Source organism: Rattus norvegicus, chromosome 9, assembly GCF_036323735.1.
Source record: "Rattus norvegicus strain BN/NHsdMcwi chromosome 9, GRCr8, whole genome shotgun sequence".
NCBI classification, from domain to species: domain Eukaryota; kingdom Metazoa; phylum Chordata; class Mammalia; order Rodentia; family Muridae; genus Rattus; species Rattus norvegicus.
The window spans coordinates 83664394-83681443 of record NC_086027.1 but is presented as its reverse complement, the minus strand read 5'-3'; the positions used below and the strand labels follow the sequence as shown (position 1 = coordinate 83681443).

The 17050-nt window shown below is 42.3% G+C and overlaps 1 protein-coding gene and 1 long non-coding RNA gene across 2 annotated transcripts in view; one reads left to right on the top strand and one right to left on the bottom strand.

Annotated features, from left to right (window-relative positions):
• Positions 1-10656, bottom strand: part of Ttll4 (tubulin tyrosine ligase like 4) — a 36104-nt gene extending 25448 nt beyond the window's left edge. The window contains 2 exon segments of the mRNA NM_001427082.1: positions 253-419; positions 10418-10656. The gene's annotated coding sequence lies outside the window, so the exon portion shown is untranslated.
• A 218-nt stretch (positions 10657-10874) lies between these two features.
• Positions 10875-16794, top strand: LOC134480595 (uncharacterized). Its single transcript, XR_010055034.1, has 2 exons — positions 10875-11046; positions 16220-16794. It is a non-coding gene; the product is annotated as an uncharacterized LOC134480595 (long non-coding RNA).
• Positions 16795-17050: the final 256 nt, after the last annotated feature.

Below are 17050 nucleotides of genomic sequence, written 5' to 3'. Positions count from 1 at the left end.
CCGCCCATCTGAAAGGAAAGAAGTTTATCAAGAGCACAGTGGTAGTCCAGGAAAGGATTCTTGGACAGCTCTCAGGGCATCTGAATCTACTTGTGTAAATCCACAGCATACCCCCTTGTTAGTGGCAAGTCATCCTGGGCAGAGGAATGGGGTGAAGGATTGAGCAGGGGAATGTTAAGGGGGGTTATTATCTGACAATTTACTTCAAAACACCTGCTTTGTTTGACATTTGCAAACAAAAATATGCATTACTTGTATGAAGTTTTCCGAGTCTCCAGGGCACTCTTCCTCTTCCCAACCTCGCTGCATCAGCAGCCACCACCTCACAGGAGCGCCTGCCAAGCGCTAGTCAGCAGTTCATTAGGTCCAGGACTCAGCAATTAATCACTTTCAATGCAGGGCCTCACAGTTGCAGTATTCTGGGAAAGACAGGAGAGAGGAAATACCATAACCCCACTGAGCAGTTATGTGAGAAAATTCACATGAGACACAATGAAGCACAGTGTACCAACTAGAAAGACGGCATACCCATAACCCTAGCATTAGAGAAGCAAAGGGCTGTGAATTTTAGACTAGCACAGTATCTGACCCACAATAAGGAACAGTAGCATGGTAGTTATTATTTTTATGTTGATACTTGTCCCTTTTTTGATTTTGCTTTGTTTTTGTTGACTAGACACAAGCTAGAATCATCCGAGAAGAGGGAGCCTCAATTGACAAAAATGCCTCCACCAGCCTGGCCATAGGCAATTCTGTGGGGCATGTTCTTAATTATGATGTGGGAGGATCTAGCCCACTGTGGGCAAGTGGTTCTGGGCTGTGTAAGAAAGGCAGTTGAGCGAGCCATGGAGCACAAGCCAAGTTAGTAAGCACCATTCCACTATGGTCTCTATCTCAGTTCTTGCCTCTGGTTCCTGTTTTGAGTTCTTGTCTTGACTTCTCTGCAGGATGGACTACAGCTTAAGATGAAATAAACCCTATCAGCCCTTAAGTTGCTCTTGTTCATGGTATTTTATCACAGCAATCTAAGGCTAACTAGGGCAGTACCCAAAGATCCCATCTTTCCTCTCAGTCTTTTTATAAGCTGCCATGAAAGGAGAAAAATACAAGAAAGAGGTAATAATTATTCCACTAGAAATTTCAAAATCAACTAGGACAAGTTATGCTCCCTTATGTTAATCCCAAGTACTTGGAGGGAGGCTGAGTTAGGATGAAGGTCTCAAGTTCTAGACCAGGCTGGGATATGTAGTAAGATCAGTCTAGACTAAAAAGGTGAGACTGTCACAAAACAGTGACAGTGGCTGATTCTAGTGTCAGGAAAAGCAAGGGACGGGCTAGAACATTTGGTTCCACCAGAAAAGGAAAGAAAAAGGTAAACCAAAAAGTGGTACTATTCTACAGTTGACAGGAACATCAAAAGATCCCAGAACACCCATCAAACTAATAGTGAGACAATGGGTGCTTTCCTGGGAACACTGGGAAGGAAGCAAGGAGGGCTACTTGTCAGAGTTAGTCAACTCTGTCCTGGAAGGCAAAAGGAAGTCAAATACAAACTGAAAAGGGACAAATAATTTTTTGGGCAGTAGAAATAGAACTAAGAAATCAGAGCAACACAATGATTCAGAGGGTAAAGGTTCGCTACCAAGCTTGAAGACCACCTGAGTTCAAACCCATAACCCACATGGAAGGAAAAGAATCAACTCCTACAAGTTGTCCTGATTTCCACACACACATCATAGAACATGCTCACTTGCACATGCACATGAACAAAATAAATGTAAATAATAATAATAGAAAGTCTGTAAGTATGTCTATAAATAAGATATCTAAAAAATACCAAGAAATCTACAAAAGAAAATCTACTAGAATGAAGAAGCAAGTTTAGTAAGGCTAGAGGGTACAAGACTGATACAAGAGCTCTCGGATTTTGTTGCCTATGTCAGATATCTGCAAACTCCCAGGGAGTCTCTGTCTCTGCTTCCTACCTCCCTGTAGGAACTGGGATTGCAGAAACCTGAGCTATTGCATCTGGCTTTCTTGTGAATTCTGCAGACTGAAACTTACATTTCAAGTTCACACTTGAATGGCAAGTGCTTTTACCCACTGAGCCATTTCCCCAGGCCCAGAGGGGGAGGGGAAGAAAAAAAAATCAAACAAAACCCTCAGCCTCACCCCATGCAGCTCCTTGTTGACCACCATTGCTAAACCTGCAATTGTTTGTATATGCTCAGACCAGTGAGTGTCAATATCAGAAGGTGTGACCCTGTTGGAGTAGGTGTGTCACTGTGGGTGTGAGCTTTAAGACCCTAGGCCTAGGTGCCTGGAAGTAAGTATTCTGCTAGCAGCCTTCAGATGAAGATTTAGAACTCTCAGTTCCTTCACCACGCCTGCCTGGATGCTGCCATGCTCCCACCTTGATGATAATGGACTGAACCTCTAAACCTCTAAGCTAGCCCCAATTAAATGTTGTCCTTATAAGAGTTGCCTTGGTCATAGTGTCTGTTCACAGCAGTAAAACTCTGACTAAGACAACCTGCCTGCTTTCTTGTACTCAAAAAGCACTGCTATTTCTTCCTCTTCTCCATTTATCTCCTCCTGGCAGTTGCCAAGACTTACAGCTTGCCTGTCCAGTTTTTCTCTCGAACACTAATGGGGGGATCAGTTGGTAGAGTGCCTGCCTAGCATGCAAGAAACCCTAGGTTCAATTTGCAGTACCACATAGCACAGTGGCCCTTACCTGTAGGTAGTCTGAGATGGGGTTAGGAGGATCTGGAGTTCAAGATTAATTTCAGGGCTGAGAAGTTGGCTCAACTGTTAAATAAAAGTACTTCTTGGAAGACCTGTGTTCCATTACCAGAACCTACACAGCAGCTTATAACTATAACTCCAGTCCCAGGATAGCCCATACCCTCTCCTGACCAATTCTGGGTACTAGGCATGTACATGGCCCCCGTACACACACACAGGCAAAACAATCATCCACAAAAACTAATTAATAAATCTAAACAATTTTAAAATGTTATTCTCTGTTCAAGGCCAATGTGGGTACATCAGACTCTGTAAGAACCAAACCAAACCAATCCAAGACTGACCATAGTTATGAGTGTGAGCACTTAGCTATTGCACAGTCCCCGGCCATAATCTCTGGTGTCATGCACACAAATGAACAGTTTCATCTACAGTATCCTCAAAAAGAATTAAGTCACCTAGGTTCTTTTTGGGTTTTATGGTTTCTTTTAGGTCTTGCTGTGCTGCTCAGGCTAGGTTCAATCTCCTGGGCTCAAGCTGATCTTCTGCCCTACTCTCCTAAGAAAAGAATACCACTATGCCCAGACTTAGGAATAACTTTAACAATAAAAAAAAGTATAGGTCTATACAATAAAAAAATACAGGAACTGTTAAAAAGAAAATAGATGTAAACATACAAAACATACAAAGATATAACATGTTCATAAATCAGAAGTCTCTATGAAGTTGGCAATTCTTTCTGATAGAGTAAATGCAATTCTTATCAAAATTTCAAAAAGTTTTCCTGGGGTTGGGGATTTAGCTCAGTGGTAGAGTGCTTGCCTAGCAAGCGCAAGGCCCTGGGTTCGGTCCCCAGCTCCGGAAAAAAGAAAAGGAAAAAAAAAAGTTTTCCTGAAGAAACTGACAAGCAGATATGAAAATCTGTCTCAAATATAACAGATCTAGGAGACAGAACAGCTAGGAGACGTACTCTGCCTGTTTCACAATCTAGAACAAGGCCACATCAGTGTTAAAAATAGACATGTAGGCCAACAGGACACAACAGAGTCTAGAAGTAAACTACACTTCAGTTAAAAGTTGCCTCAGCAATTTCCTGAAGAAAGGCATCGTGTTTTACCCAATGGTATTGAAGCAACAGGATGTTAAAATACACTCTACACCTGAAGTAGGATTAACCGAGGAATCCACCTGTCTTGCTCTAAGGGTACAGAACGAGGTCACATGGCCACATGAAAAGTCTCCTAAATCTGCCTGCCAGTGGACTTGCAAAATCTGGTTCAAGGCAAAACTTAACAGAAGCACTTTCTGAGGCCAGTCAACATCCTATGGGTTTGGGGGTCTTCACTGCTGTCATTAAACCCGATTCTCCATGGAAACCTCACTGCCCACAAAACCCAAGTCTTGTCTAGAGATACCAGATATTGTCTAACATGGTTGAAAAGCAGGAACCTGAGTGGGGAGTTCAAGGGTTTCTATACCCACTGTCATTCAAAAGGGGAACAACTTACCTTGTAATCTGTTTGAAAGTGGATGGGAATGTTGGCCTTTAGGCAAGTCACACTGAAGGACAAGAAAGCCAATGACACCAGAATGAAGCCATCTTTTTCCCGCCCCATTAAACTTTAATAAACTAAAAATCCAAACCATGTGGTGACAATGGCACGAAATTTCAGCATTCTTAGATTTGAGGCCTGGGTTACATGGTGAATGAACTATCCTTAAACAAAGTATCTAGAGGAAAGGGAGGGTCTCAGCCTAGGGACAGGCAACACAGAAATTTCCAACCCTTCTAGAGTAATGAGGATTTCATCCTGACTTCTGCTGACTCTCTTCCACTCAATCCATCACCAAATGCTTCCAACTTCAAAGCTGTTTTTAAATCTGCTATTCCCCATCTCCAGTCATTACCTTAATAAGCCACCATCATCTGTCACCAGCTGAATTCTACTTCTACACTCAGCCTCCTTACAATCTTTTTTTTTTTTTTGTGCTAGTGTGTGTGCACCCAAGTACATATGCCACAGTACTAATGTGAGATGAGAGGACAACCTCAGGTGTTGGGTCTCACATCCTCCCGTGTAAGGCAGTGTTTTTCTACTATGCATACTGGCTGGTCCATGACCTTCTAAGTATCTCTTGTTTGTGTCCTATCTCCTCATAGGAGCACTGGGATTACAGATGCTTGTGTTAACCATCTAGTTGTTACCTGAGTTTTGAGGACTCAAAGTCAGGTCCTCACTTGCCAACTGAGCTATATCTCCCCAGTCCTGTCCCATGTCCACTCCCCCATCCCCAACCCACCCTGTTGTCCCCATCCTCCATGGCTCACAGTGCTCTTTTTAAAATACAGCTTAAAGCCAGTTATTCCTGAGTCTGCCAGGCCTGATAGTGCACACCTGTAATCCTAATTACTCAAGGATGATCACAGGTTCAAGGATTACAGGAGTTACAGAGTAAATGCAAAGCCAATTTCGGCAACTTCTTGAAAGACTACTTCCAAATAAAAATTAGTGCTGGGATGAAGCTTAGTGATTAACACTTAGTTACCGGTTATTAGTGAAGCCATAGGTTCAATCCCAAATCATTCTTTCTCACAGACAACAGACAGACAGACAGACAGACAGACACACACACACACACACACACACACAGACACACACACAGACACACACAGACACACACACAGACACACACAGACACACACACACACACACACACAGTCTATTCTGTTCTGTACAATCTGTAGGGATACTTGCCCTGTTTCCTATGGCAAAGAACCTATGCTATCTCGACCCATCAACTCTCTAGGGGTTAGTCCCAGCTAAACTTAGACAAGCACCTATTTCTACAGAAAGGAATTATTCATTACATACTGATTAAATCACTCTCTTGGATGTGGCACTGAGATCTGCAGTTTCCTTTACCTCCTCCATCTAGATGTTTCTGTAGGTCACCTAGGAAATTTGGGACACTGGAAATGGCTCATCATTTATATACAAGGTCCCTGATGGAATCACTTGATGAAATGCAACTTATGTGGTACTGAACAGACAGGGATCAGACCCACTTCCTCTGACAAAATCCTAAGCTAAATCCTAAGCTCTGGCTCCCTAAAGTAACTTGGAGAAGTAATGAATTTAATAATGTTTGTGGGATTTATTTTAATTTGTCATTACATGTATGTGTTAGGTATACGTTTGAGCATGTGCACATCAGTGCAGGTACCTTTGGAAGCACCTGGAGCTGAAGTTACAGGCAGTTGTGAGCCACCCAATATGGGTGCTGGGAAGTGGAGGCAGGTCCTCTGCACTTATGTTATAGGCTTTATGCCTAGGCAAATGGATTTCTGAAAGATACAGAGAAAGATCAAACTCCAGCTTTAAAGAAAGGGAAGGTGACATCTCGGGCAGTTTGGAGGAGCACAGTGCAATAAGGTGAACTGAAAGAGTAAACCAAGAAAGATACAGGTTATAACAGCCAGACTAGAGAGGGTAACACTACTCTTGGGTCTCCTTAGAATCTGACAAGTGAAACCAGTAAAGGCTTTCTATCGCCAGGTGACTAGCTCTTTCTGAAGCTTTGGTTTTTATCAGTTTCCACAGGCACCTCCTACTTCCTCAGGTGAACAGAGGTCCTCAAAAAGTGATCATAGAACCTGAGGGGGCCCTGAGACTCTTTCAGAGGTTGTGCTAGGTCAGAACTGCTTGTATACCAGAAATAAAAGGGCATTTGCCTTTTTCACTGTGCTGACGTTTCCACTGATGGTGTAAGGAAAGTATCCATCCATGAGGAAAGTCACTAGCACCTAGGCCCAACTTAAGACAATGGCAGCTTCCATTCTTCCACAGGATGTTTTAACTGGCTACACAGTGAAAGAATGCCCATTTTACTGCATAACACGAATACATTTTAAATTTTTACAAAATTTCCTATGTGACAAAATGAGCGATGGGGTCTGAGGGTCTAGCTCTCAGACAGCACTTGCCCAGCAAGATGCAAACTCTAGCTTCAATCCCCAGCACCTGGGTGGAGGAGGAAACGCACATGCAAGACACTCTAGTGGAGCACAGTGGCCTGAGCCTGTAATCCTAGCACTTCCAAGGTAAAGGCACAGGTAGGTCAAGGTTATTCTCAACCACAAACAGTTTCATGACAGCTTGGACTACAGAGACTCTCATCTCAAATAAAACAAAACACAATTACAGCTCCATAAAGACAACTGTCACTAAGCAAAGCACTTGTGTGACTGAACTGTAAGATTTTTTCAGTGGAACACCATGTTTACTTGAAAGAAAAAGTGGAAGTGAAGTAAGTGATGAAGTCCTTCAGACTTTGGTATCTGGCACCCGTTTCTGGAAAATGAAACAAAGGAAAGCCTGTCACTTCAAGTAAAACAGCTGACAGTACTTATTGCCAATAAGAAACTTCCAAGAGAAAACCAGAATTTTGGCAAAACAGTATCTGCCACTCAAAGAGTGACTGCTTTTCTAGAAATTGTAATGCTGATACAAGTATGACTTTTTATTTTACTTTATACAGAATTTTAACATTCATTTATCCATTCTGAGTTTGTGGGAGTGTCACAGCATCATTGTGGAGGCCAGAGGACAAACTCATGATTCTTCTCCCTATTACGTGGGTTCCAAAGACTGAACTTAGGTCATGAGAATTGGCAGCAAGTGCCTTTAGCTGATGAGCCACCTCAGTGGGCCACTTAGGTGTCTTCAGGCAAGCTCTTGCTATGTAGTACAGGCTGACTCAAATTCATAGCCCTCTTGCCCCAGCCCCCCAAATGCTGGGATTAATGGGTCTGGTGGTACCATCATCATGCCTACCTTCAAATATGATTTTTTTTATATTGTATGAAATATTTTTTTATATTTTATTTAGTAGAGCTGTATAACATAGTCATTGCCTACCACACGTTGTCACAGAGTCAGGAATACATACAAGCCTACCAGTATGGTAGTGTACACCCATGGTAATACCACACTTTTTTGAGACTGATCCAGGAAAATCTTAAAATTCTGGAAAAATCTGGGCTACCCAGTGAAACTGCAACTCTAAACAAGCAAATAACAAAGCTCAATGAGCAAAGCTGATCCTTCTTTTTTATGACGCCACAGTACCTACAAACTTGAGTGCTGTGGGCCCTCTTCTAACCATCTAAGGCTAAATTATCTCTTTTCATATTTCTGCTGTTTTATGTATTTAAATATTTTGTCTGAATGTATGTCTGTGCACAACAGGATGCAATGCCCAAAGAGGCCAGGAAAACTGTGAACAGCAATGAGCTTGGTTTTCTGGAAGGACAGCTGGTAATCTTAACCACACTAGTCCCTAAATCTTAACTCAAAACTGAACTTATCAAAATAGAGTGAATGCAGAAATAAGTATGAAAATTCAGTTATCATCTCTTAATAGACGATAAAAACCACACCCGGTTCTATTCTTCTCAACATTTTCATTTAAAAACATATACTATCCATAATGTGTTAATAATAGATCTACTTTTTTTTCCAAATGAATTAATATCTCAGCTCCTATAATATGGTAAGCTTGAGATATACCTTCTACATTTAAAAAAAAAAAATCAGTACTGTGTAATATTGGAACAAGCCTGTAATCCCAGCACTTGAGAGGCAGAAATAGGTGAAGGCCTCTGTGTTGTAGAGGGTTTTTCCCCCCTGTATTTCTGCTGTGAGCATGTTTCCTCAGCCTCAATAAATGTCTTCCTCTAACTGGTTTTCTTTTTGTGGTGCTTGGGACTTCTCTGCTGCTACCTGTTGTACTTCAGATTTTCCCTGCCTTTTAATTCTTTAACTGGCAGAGAAAATGAACCAATCAAAAACCCTAACTGTATCATTTCTAGACTCTCACTTGGCTCTAGTCTGAAATCTTTCCTGATCAACCTACCTACCACCCCTTCTGTACTCTTAAACACAAACCTGATATTATTTTCCTGCTTTTTTAACCTTTACATAGAATATACCCATCTCTTCCCCTAAGAATTTTTTAAATTATATATTCCAAGCTGGACTAATAAACAGCCAGGACTACATGGAGAGAACCTGTCTCAAAAAACAAACAAGCAAAAAGAAAAAGAAAAAGAAAGAGAAAGAAAGAATCATAGCTGGGAGGTGATAACATACAGCTTTAATCCCAGCATTCAGGAAGGAAGCAGAGGCAGGTGGATTTCTGAGTTCAGAGGAGTTCCAGGTCAGTCAGGGCTACACAGAGAAAACCTGTCTAGAAACAAAATGAGGGAGAGAGGGGGAGGGTATTTAAATACTTTTGCTCAAGTTTTACTTAAAATAAGTTTTAAAATCCCATGGTCTCACAGGAACCTTCCAGGTCTGGACTATATAGTTTGGTGGTACTGATTGCCTAGTATAATAAGGCAAAGGGTTCAACCCCTAGTACCTTAAAAAGACAGAAAGGGTGGGGCACGCAGAGGCAGGTGGATCTACAGAGTGAATTCCACGACAGCCAGGGCTACACAGAGAAACCCTATCTCAAAAAAAGAAAGTCACTTGGAAACTACAAGTCAGGAAATAGATTCATTTAAACTTAAAGTGAAGTCCTGGGCCCTAATATACCCAGCTCACAGAATGGTGTCCAACAAACACAACTGAGCTCCGATCTCAATTCAGGTCATGCTGTATCTTTTCTAAAGCAACTTTGTAACTGGAATATCTTCCCATTTCTTCACTCTCAGAGAACATCAGATAACTTTCAAGGCCAGGCTTCGAATCCAAACAGTAAGTAGCTAGTAACATTCCCCACAACAAAGGCAATAGGTTTTAATGCAAATAATCCCAGATTTGCAACAACTCAAAGCATTAGGGTCCAGTGGTACCTTCTCTCAAAGGTTCCTACAGATTACTGCTGATAGGCCACATCAATAGGCGCTGAAATTGAGATTTGGAATATCCAAAACGACTCCATAAAGGAAGGGTTTCAATTACTGATTAAAACATTTCCAAAATTCAGAACCAGAATGTGAAGACTGGAAGTGGGGTGACATATTTTTCCTAACAAATCTCGATTAAGAGCTTCACTGCTATCACAGCACATACAACAGTATGGCAAATGCTTACTTGCTTAAAAATCTCTCGTTCTGTAAACTCTCGAAAACACGTTTGTCTTGCTCATCAATGTACCCTCCCTAGGAACCTTACATAGTGGCTTCGCTCGTTACCTATTTGTCGATGTTTATAAAAACTGATTAAATAAAAAAAAGGGGGGGGGTAAGGCCGGATAAATGAGTTAAATTAGGATCTCAGCTTCTGATAGACTCTGGAATGTAGGAAAGTGTGTATGGATAATTCAGAGGTCGGGGGAAAGCAGGCCTTGAAAAGAGCCTGGATTTCAACTCAAGTCAGAATTTAAACCGCAGCGCGGCGGGAAAGAGGGCTCGCTGAAACCAAGACCCAGTAGGCTGTGGGGCTCGGGCCGCCCGAGGAGAAGCCAACGAAGTTCTCCCCACGTGGAGGCTGCCGAGAAGGATTCCGGAGCGAGTCCGGGAGGAGGCCGCGGTTTCGGCCTCACCGGAGAAAGGCAAGGTGGCGAACCGGAAGCGGGGCTGGGGGCCCGTGCCATGGGCTGGGGCCGAGGCACGCGGGAGCGGCCGACAAGGGTCGGACGCCAACTATGCGGCCACACTCACCTAGGGTACCCCTGCGTCACGGTGGCTGGACGTCGGCTCCGCGCCGCTTCCTCGAGGCGCCTGCTGGGCGAGCGTGCGACCTCAGGTGTCCCTAGCAACCAGGCTCCGCCACGCGACCCACGCTCTGCCGCTTTCTGCCCCGCAAAGAGCGCGCCCCCAGCGGACAGACGCAAGGCCAGAAAGGGATGGGCGGGGGAAGGCCCGAGGGAAGCGCGCGGAATCCGAGCTCTTGTGCTACCTAGAGAATGGGGGGAGGGGGAGGGATTTTAAAGATGGGGGGGAGGTGCAAGGAATTTGCGCATGCGCAAACTTGTCGGCTTGATGGAACTCTGAGAGCGGAATTCTGGGAGCTGTAGTCCTGTAAGTAAAGGCTCTCTCCGTTCTGTGAATCCAGGATTCATTCTACCTAACCACTGTGGACTCTCTGACCATACCGCGCCCAGACTCTATTAAAGAACTCCCACTAAGATTCCATGAGTTTGAGAATGGTAAGAGGAGATGGCTCAAGGCACTTTAAATCTCTCCCACTCACCTTTCCCTAAATCCAACCATGGAGCGGGATGAGACAAAGCGAGACCTAACTACAACTACCAGCTTTATGAGCTTCGAGTGAGAAACTTTACTAAAGTGTGAGTCCTTTCACTATCTCTCCACGCAGAGTAGATCCGCCTGTTTCAGATGTTGCTGGATCTACTGAATTTAGAGAACCATAAAGACAGCTGGATGGCAAAAGGATCTTTCTCAAACAAGCTAGGATAATCAACGATAAAAGTAACCTGATGAGGCCTGGGCACTCCTTTCATCCCACCATTCGGTTGGCTGAGGCAGGTAGATCCCTGAGTTATCAGGGCAGCCTGGTCTACAGAGTGCCTTCAGGACAGCTAGGGCTACACAGAGGAAAAACTAGCTCGATGAAAACAGTTTGAACCATAGCAAAATCCTTAAGCAACGGTCATTGACGAATGTTGAACTATAAAAGGATTACTTATCAATTTTAGATCAGGAAATCTAGAGCAATTGTCTAGTTTGTCTCCTGATAAGATTTGGATTACACAGTAGTATTTATGAAGTATGGCTTATTTTACAAAACGTTAAATTTTAACAATTTAAAAGCTGAATCTAATCAAATATTGGCTCTAACGTCAGTATACAGGGTATAAAAAAACAATTGAGTAATGCTATAGAATCAGATAAATTCAGAATATGAGCCAATATACAGTATAAATGAACTTTTTTAGACAAAATGGGGGAGATAGAACTGAAGAAAAAGTCACTTGAACATAACCACCCGCCACACGCACACGTGCACACACACAAACACTTTTTCTTTTAAAAAAGGGAGAGAAATGTTTTAGGTGATAAGATGTAAGAGGTCAGCTAGATGACTCAGTAGATAAAGGTGCTTACCACCAATCCTGAAGATCTAAGTTTGATCTTGAGTACTCACATGGTGGAGAGAGAGAAGGAACCTCACAAAGTTGTCGTCTGACCTCCAGGGCTGACACATTTGTAGTAACTTTTTATGAAAGCCACAGGAAATTAAATTAAGAATATGTTTTGGGGGCTGGGGATTTAGCTCAGTGGTAGAGCGCTTACCTAGGAAGCGCAAGGCCCTGGGTTCGGTCCCCAGCTCCAAAAAAAAAAAAAAAAAAAGCGTAAAAAAAGAATATGTTTTGGTGATATAGGAAATTGTTTTCTGAGAAGCACAGACAGTCTGAAGGTATAAGTGACATAGTACTAGAGGTTTGCTATTTTTAAATGCAGAAAGGGAAAGGGGTGGGGGGGTAACTTAGTCTGTAAAAATATGTTGAACAAGTATGAAAAACTAAATTCAGTCTGGGTGTGTTGGCATATTCTTTTAATCCCAGCACTTGAGGGGCAGAAGCAGGTTGATCTCTGGGAGTTTCAGGCAAGCCTAGTCTACAGAGTAAACATTAAGTTCTTATCTCCATCACCCACATAAAAAGGTGGGCACAATTTTGCAGGCCTCTTGCAAGATATTTGATCACACAATGAACCCCAATAATGTGTTGTTTACTGAAAATACCTGTTTCTAGTTGAGCTGTGGCTCAGCCCTTAACACACACCTTCAATCCCTCTGACTGGAATACCCACATGCCCTTAGTACTGGCATTTAATTCCAAATAATAAAGGTACAATTAGTTTGTAGGAGGAAGCATCCATGTTTGTGATGTCTAATTGAGTGGCAAATAAAGTGATGACTCAGAGAAAATTTTGACTGAATAGGGTATGCCCAACTCTCACAGGAAGAGAGAAGAAAAGGAAGCTACTTAAGGGAGCAGCAGCTACTTAAAGAAAAAAGAGGAGAGAGGTGGTTTTACTGGATAATAATGGAGAGACAGGTTGCAAAAGGAAAACAAGCTAGACAGACACAGGTGGAGACAGAATGAGCCAGAGAGCCGGAAGATTAAAGCAGAGAGTTAGTTTGAGGCCAAGCAGAGCAAAAGGTCAGAGGCTGAGAGGAACCAGATTGAATCAGTCACCTTGAAGAGGAGTTTTGAGCCAGGACAGCTGAGTTGACTATCTGGCCAGAGATCAGAAAGAACAAGAAAGGGTGAGCTTGGGGCTGGGGATTTAGCTCAGTGGTAGAGCGCTTGCCTAGGAAGCGCAAGGCCCTGGGTTCAATCCCCAGCTCTGAAAAAAAGAACCAAAAAAAAAAAAAAAATGAAGATTCACAGTGCTAGAGGAAGCTGCTCCGTACTCTGTACATACACATGTACACACATAAAAGTGAAAATAACCAATGAAGTGCTATAGGACAGTCAAGGGATATATAGCTCAGTGGTAGAATGTTTGCCTAGAGAATATGCATGAGGTGATGGATTCAATTCCCATCACAAAAACAAACAAACAGCTGGTCATGGCGGCATACACTTTTAATCACACCACTCCAGAGGCCAGCATGGTCTAAATAGAGAATTCCAGGTAATCTAGAATTACCTTGTGACTTTCTGCTTCAATACATACATACACATATACATACATACATACATACATACATACATACAAAAAACCCCAATACCTACAGAAAACATACCTTAGTAATAAGGAACACAATTATCATTTAGGTTATAGATTCTAATATATTTTCCATGAAAGGGAACCAAGCCTCTTTGGAGAAGAGAATGACTCTAGGCTCCAGCAGGAACTATATGAGCTTAAAAATCTCTTGTCATCAGAGAAAGAAGCCGTACATATGGACACACACACACACACACACACACACACACACACACACACACCACAATGATAGGAAGAAGTATGTCCCTGAAGTTAATTGAAGGAGCTCCCAACAGACAAATTAAGGAACAAAATAAAGCAATACTACTTCCTAATCCAAGTAGTTGTGTCCATGGAATCATTTGGTACCATAACAGAAAGGACAAATCTATAGAGAAGAGATCTATGTATGTAGACCCTCTATCCTGAAGAAGGGAGGGGCAAATACATTGTTTTATAGTGGAGAAATCTGATGAACTAAGTAAAATATGGGGTTGTCTGCCTATAATCCCAGCACATGGGAGGCTGAAGTGGAAGGATTGTCTGAGGCCAGTTTGGGATACATGGCAAGTTCCATGATGACTAGAGTAATATAATGAGACCATGTCTTAAAAATAAAATCATAGGGGTTGGGGATTTAGCTCAGTGGTAGAGCGCTTGCCTAGGAAGCGCAAGGCCCTGGGTTCGGTCCCCAGCTCCGAAAAAAAGAACCAAAATAAAATAAAATAAAATCACACCAAATACTTCAACTGGTTGATCAAGGTCAGCATCAAGACATGAATCATGTTAATCGAATGTACTTTGAGCTGGTGTGGTGGCACACGCCCTTAATCCCATCACTTAGGAGGCAGAGGCAGGCAGATCTCTAGGAGTTCAAGGCCTGGTCTACAGAGTGAGTTTTAGGACAGCCAGGGGCTACACAGAGAAGCCATGTCTTGAACCATACCCACCCCCACACACACATACACCTTCAAAAGAATGAAAGAAACAAAGAAAGCAAACAAGCAAAAGAAAATGTACTTTGGATATTGCTGTGATAAAAAAATTACACTATAAATTGGGCATTCTGTGTTTGCTGTCTTATGTGACACTGGCTTCTGGTTTGTATATGTGTGTATTTATGTGGGAGTGACAGTAAGCATAGGTGACGATCAGAGTCTGGTGTGATGGCTGAGCTTGGTTGTCAACTTGACTGGAATCAGGAAACGAAAATCAGAAAATGTAAACTCGAAGTCCCTGTGTGGGACTTTCTTGATGAGATTATTTGAATCGTAAAGTCCCTCCTGAATGTGTGCAGCCCAGATAAAGGCCAAGGAATAAGAAAAACTGCCTTTTTTCTGCTCTTCTCTGCTCTTGCTGGAAAGTTCATCGATCCTGATACTACACTCTTTTACTGATATTAAAACCAGCTTCCTCAGGCTTCCAAAGCTACTAGACCAAAGGCCAGTAGCTCTCCAGGAATCTTCCAGATCTTTACACCACATTGGGACCCCTGAGACACCCTGCCTCATGACTGAAAAAGTACAGGATTTCAAGTTCTCTCTTGTGAGGCAGCCATTGTTGGATTACCCAGACCATATTGTGTGAGCCAGTGTATAAGTCCTTTTTGATACATGCATTTTGTTCCTTTAGAACAGTGGTTCTCAAGCTTCCTATTGCTTCAATACTTCCTACCTGTGTTGTGGTGACCCACAATCATAAAATTATTTTCATTGATAGTTTGTAACTGTAATTTTGCTACTGTTATGAATTGTAATGTAAATAGATGATATGTTGGATATCTAATATGCAACCACTCTAGAAAGGTCTGTGTGACCCCTAAAGGGATGGAAATCCACAGTTTGAGAACCAACTGCTGGGCTGGAGAGATGGCTCAGTGGTTAAGAGCACTGACTGCTCTTCCAGAGGTCCTGAGTTCAATTCCCAGCAACCACATGGTGGCTCACAACCATCTGTAATGAGATCTGATGCCCTCTTCTGGTGTGTCTGAAGAGAGTGACAGTGTACTCACATGCATTAAATAAAGAAATCTTTAAAAAAAAAAAAAAAGAGAACCAACTGCTTTAGAGATCGCTGTCTACTCCAGAAACCACAAAGAAGCAAGGTCTAAGGAAGAGGGTAGAAAGGGTAATAGTACACATGACACATGAAAGCAGAAAGGTGACTATGGGGATGGAAGGCTACAGGGGTGGCATGGGAGAGAGGACAGGAAACAGAGCAACTGGAACAAAGTATCTATGAAAATGCTGTGGTGAAGCCTGCTGTTCTGTATGATAAATATGCAAATTAATCCAGGAATGAAGGCACATGCCTGCTCAAGAGACGGAGGCTAGAAGATGCTGGATTCCAGGAGTTTGAACCCCATATTAATAATAATATATTTTTTCTTTTTTCTATTTTTTGGAGCTGGGGACCGAACCCAGGGCCTTGCGCTTGCTAGGCAAGCACTCTACCACTGAGCTAAATCCCCAACCCCAATAATAATATTTTTAAGTGCTTCTTCGTTATTTGATATTTCTCTTTTGAGAATTCTGTTTAGATCTGTACCCCATTTTTTTCAGTTGAATTATTTAGTTTGTTGATGTGTTGTTTCTTGAGTCCTTTATGTTTTGGAAAGCAGCCCTCTATCAGATGTGGAGTTGGTGAACATCTTTTCCCATTCTATGGACTGCTGTTTGGTCTATTGACAGTGTGCTGTGCCTTATAGAAGCTTTTCAGTTCCATGATGTTCCGTTTATTAATTGTTGATTTTATTTTCTGTGCTATTGGTGTTCTGTTCAGGAGTTGAAATCAGAGATGGTGATACCTCCGGATGTTCTTTTCTTGTATAGTATCGTTTTATCTATCCAATGAAATGCTCAAAATCCTTAACCATCTGGGAAATGCAAAGCAAACAACTTTGAGAGTCCATCGTTCACCTGTCAGAATAACCAAGATCAAACACACAAGTGACAGCTCATGCTGGCGAGGATGTGGAGCCGGGGAAACACTTCTCCACTGCTGGTGGGAGGACAAACTTGTACGGCCACTTTGGAAATCAATATGGCAGTTTCTCAGAAAATTCGGAATCAACATACCTCAAGACCTAGCCATGCAACTCCTGGGCATATACCCAAAGGAGGCTCCATCCTACCACAAGGACACTTGCTCAACTGTGTTCATAGCAGCTTTATTCATAACAGAAACTGGAAATGTCCCTCAACTGAAGAATGGATTTTTTTAAATGTAGTACATTTGAACAACGGAGTATTACTCAGTTGTTAAAACAAATGACATCATGAGTTTTGCTGGCAAATGGATGGAACTATTAAAAAAAAAACATCCTGAGTGAGTTAACACAGAATCGGAAACACAAACATGGTGTGTATTCACTTATAAGTAAATATTAGCTGTAAAGGAAAGGAAAACCATGCCACAGTCCACAGACCCAGAATAGCTTAGTAACAAGGAGGGTTTAAGGAGAGACACAAGGATCTCCCTGGGAGGGGAAATAGAATAGATTTTCAAATGCTCTTAAAAAAGATTGGGGTGGGGGAGCTGACAATTCTCTTGTGTTAGAGAAGATTGCAGAGTTGGCTAAGCATTTAGAGTTTGTGAACAGAGTTAGAAGTG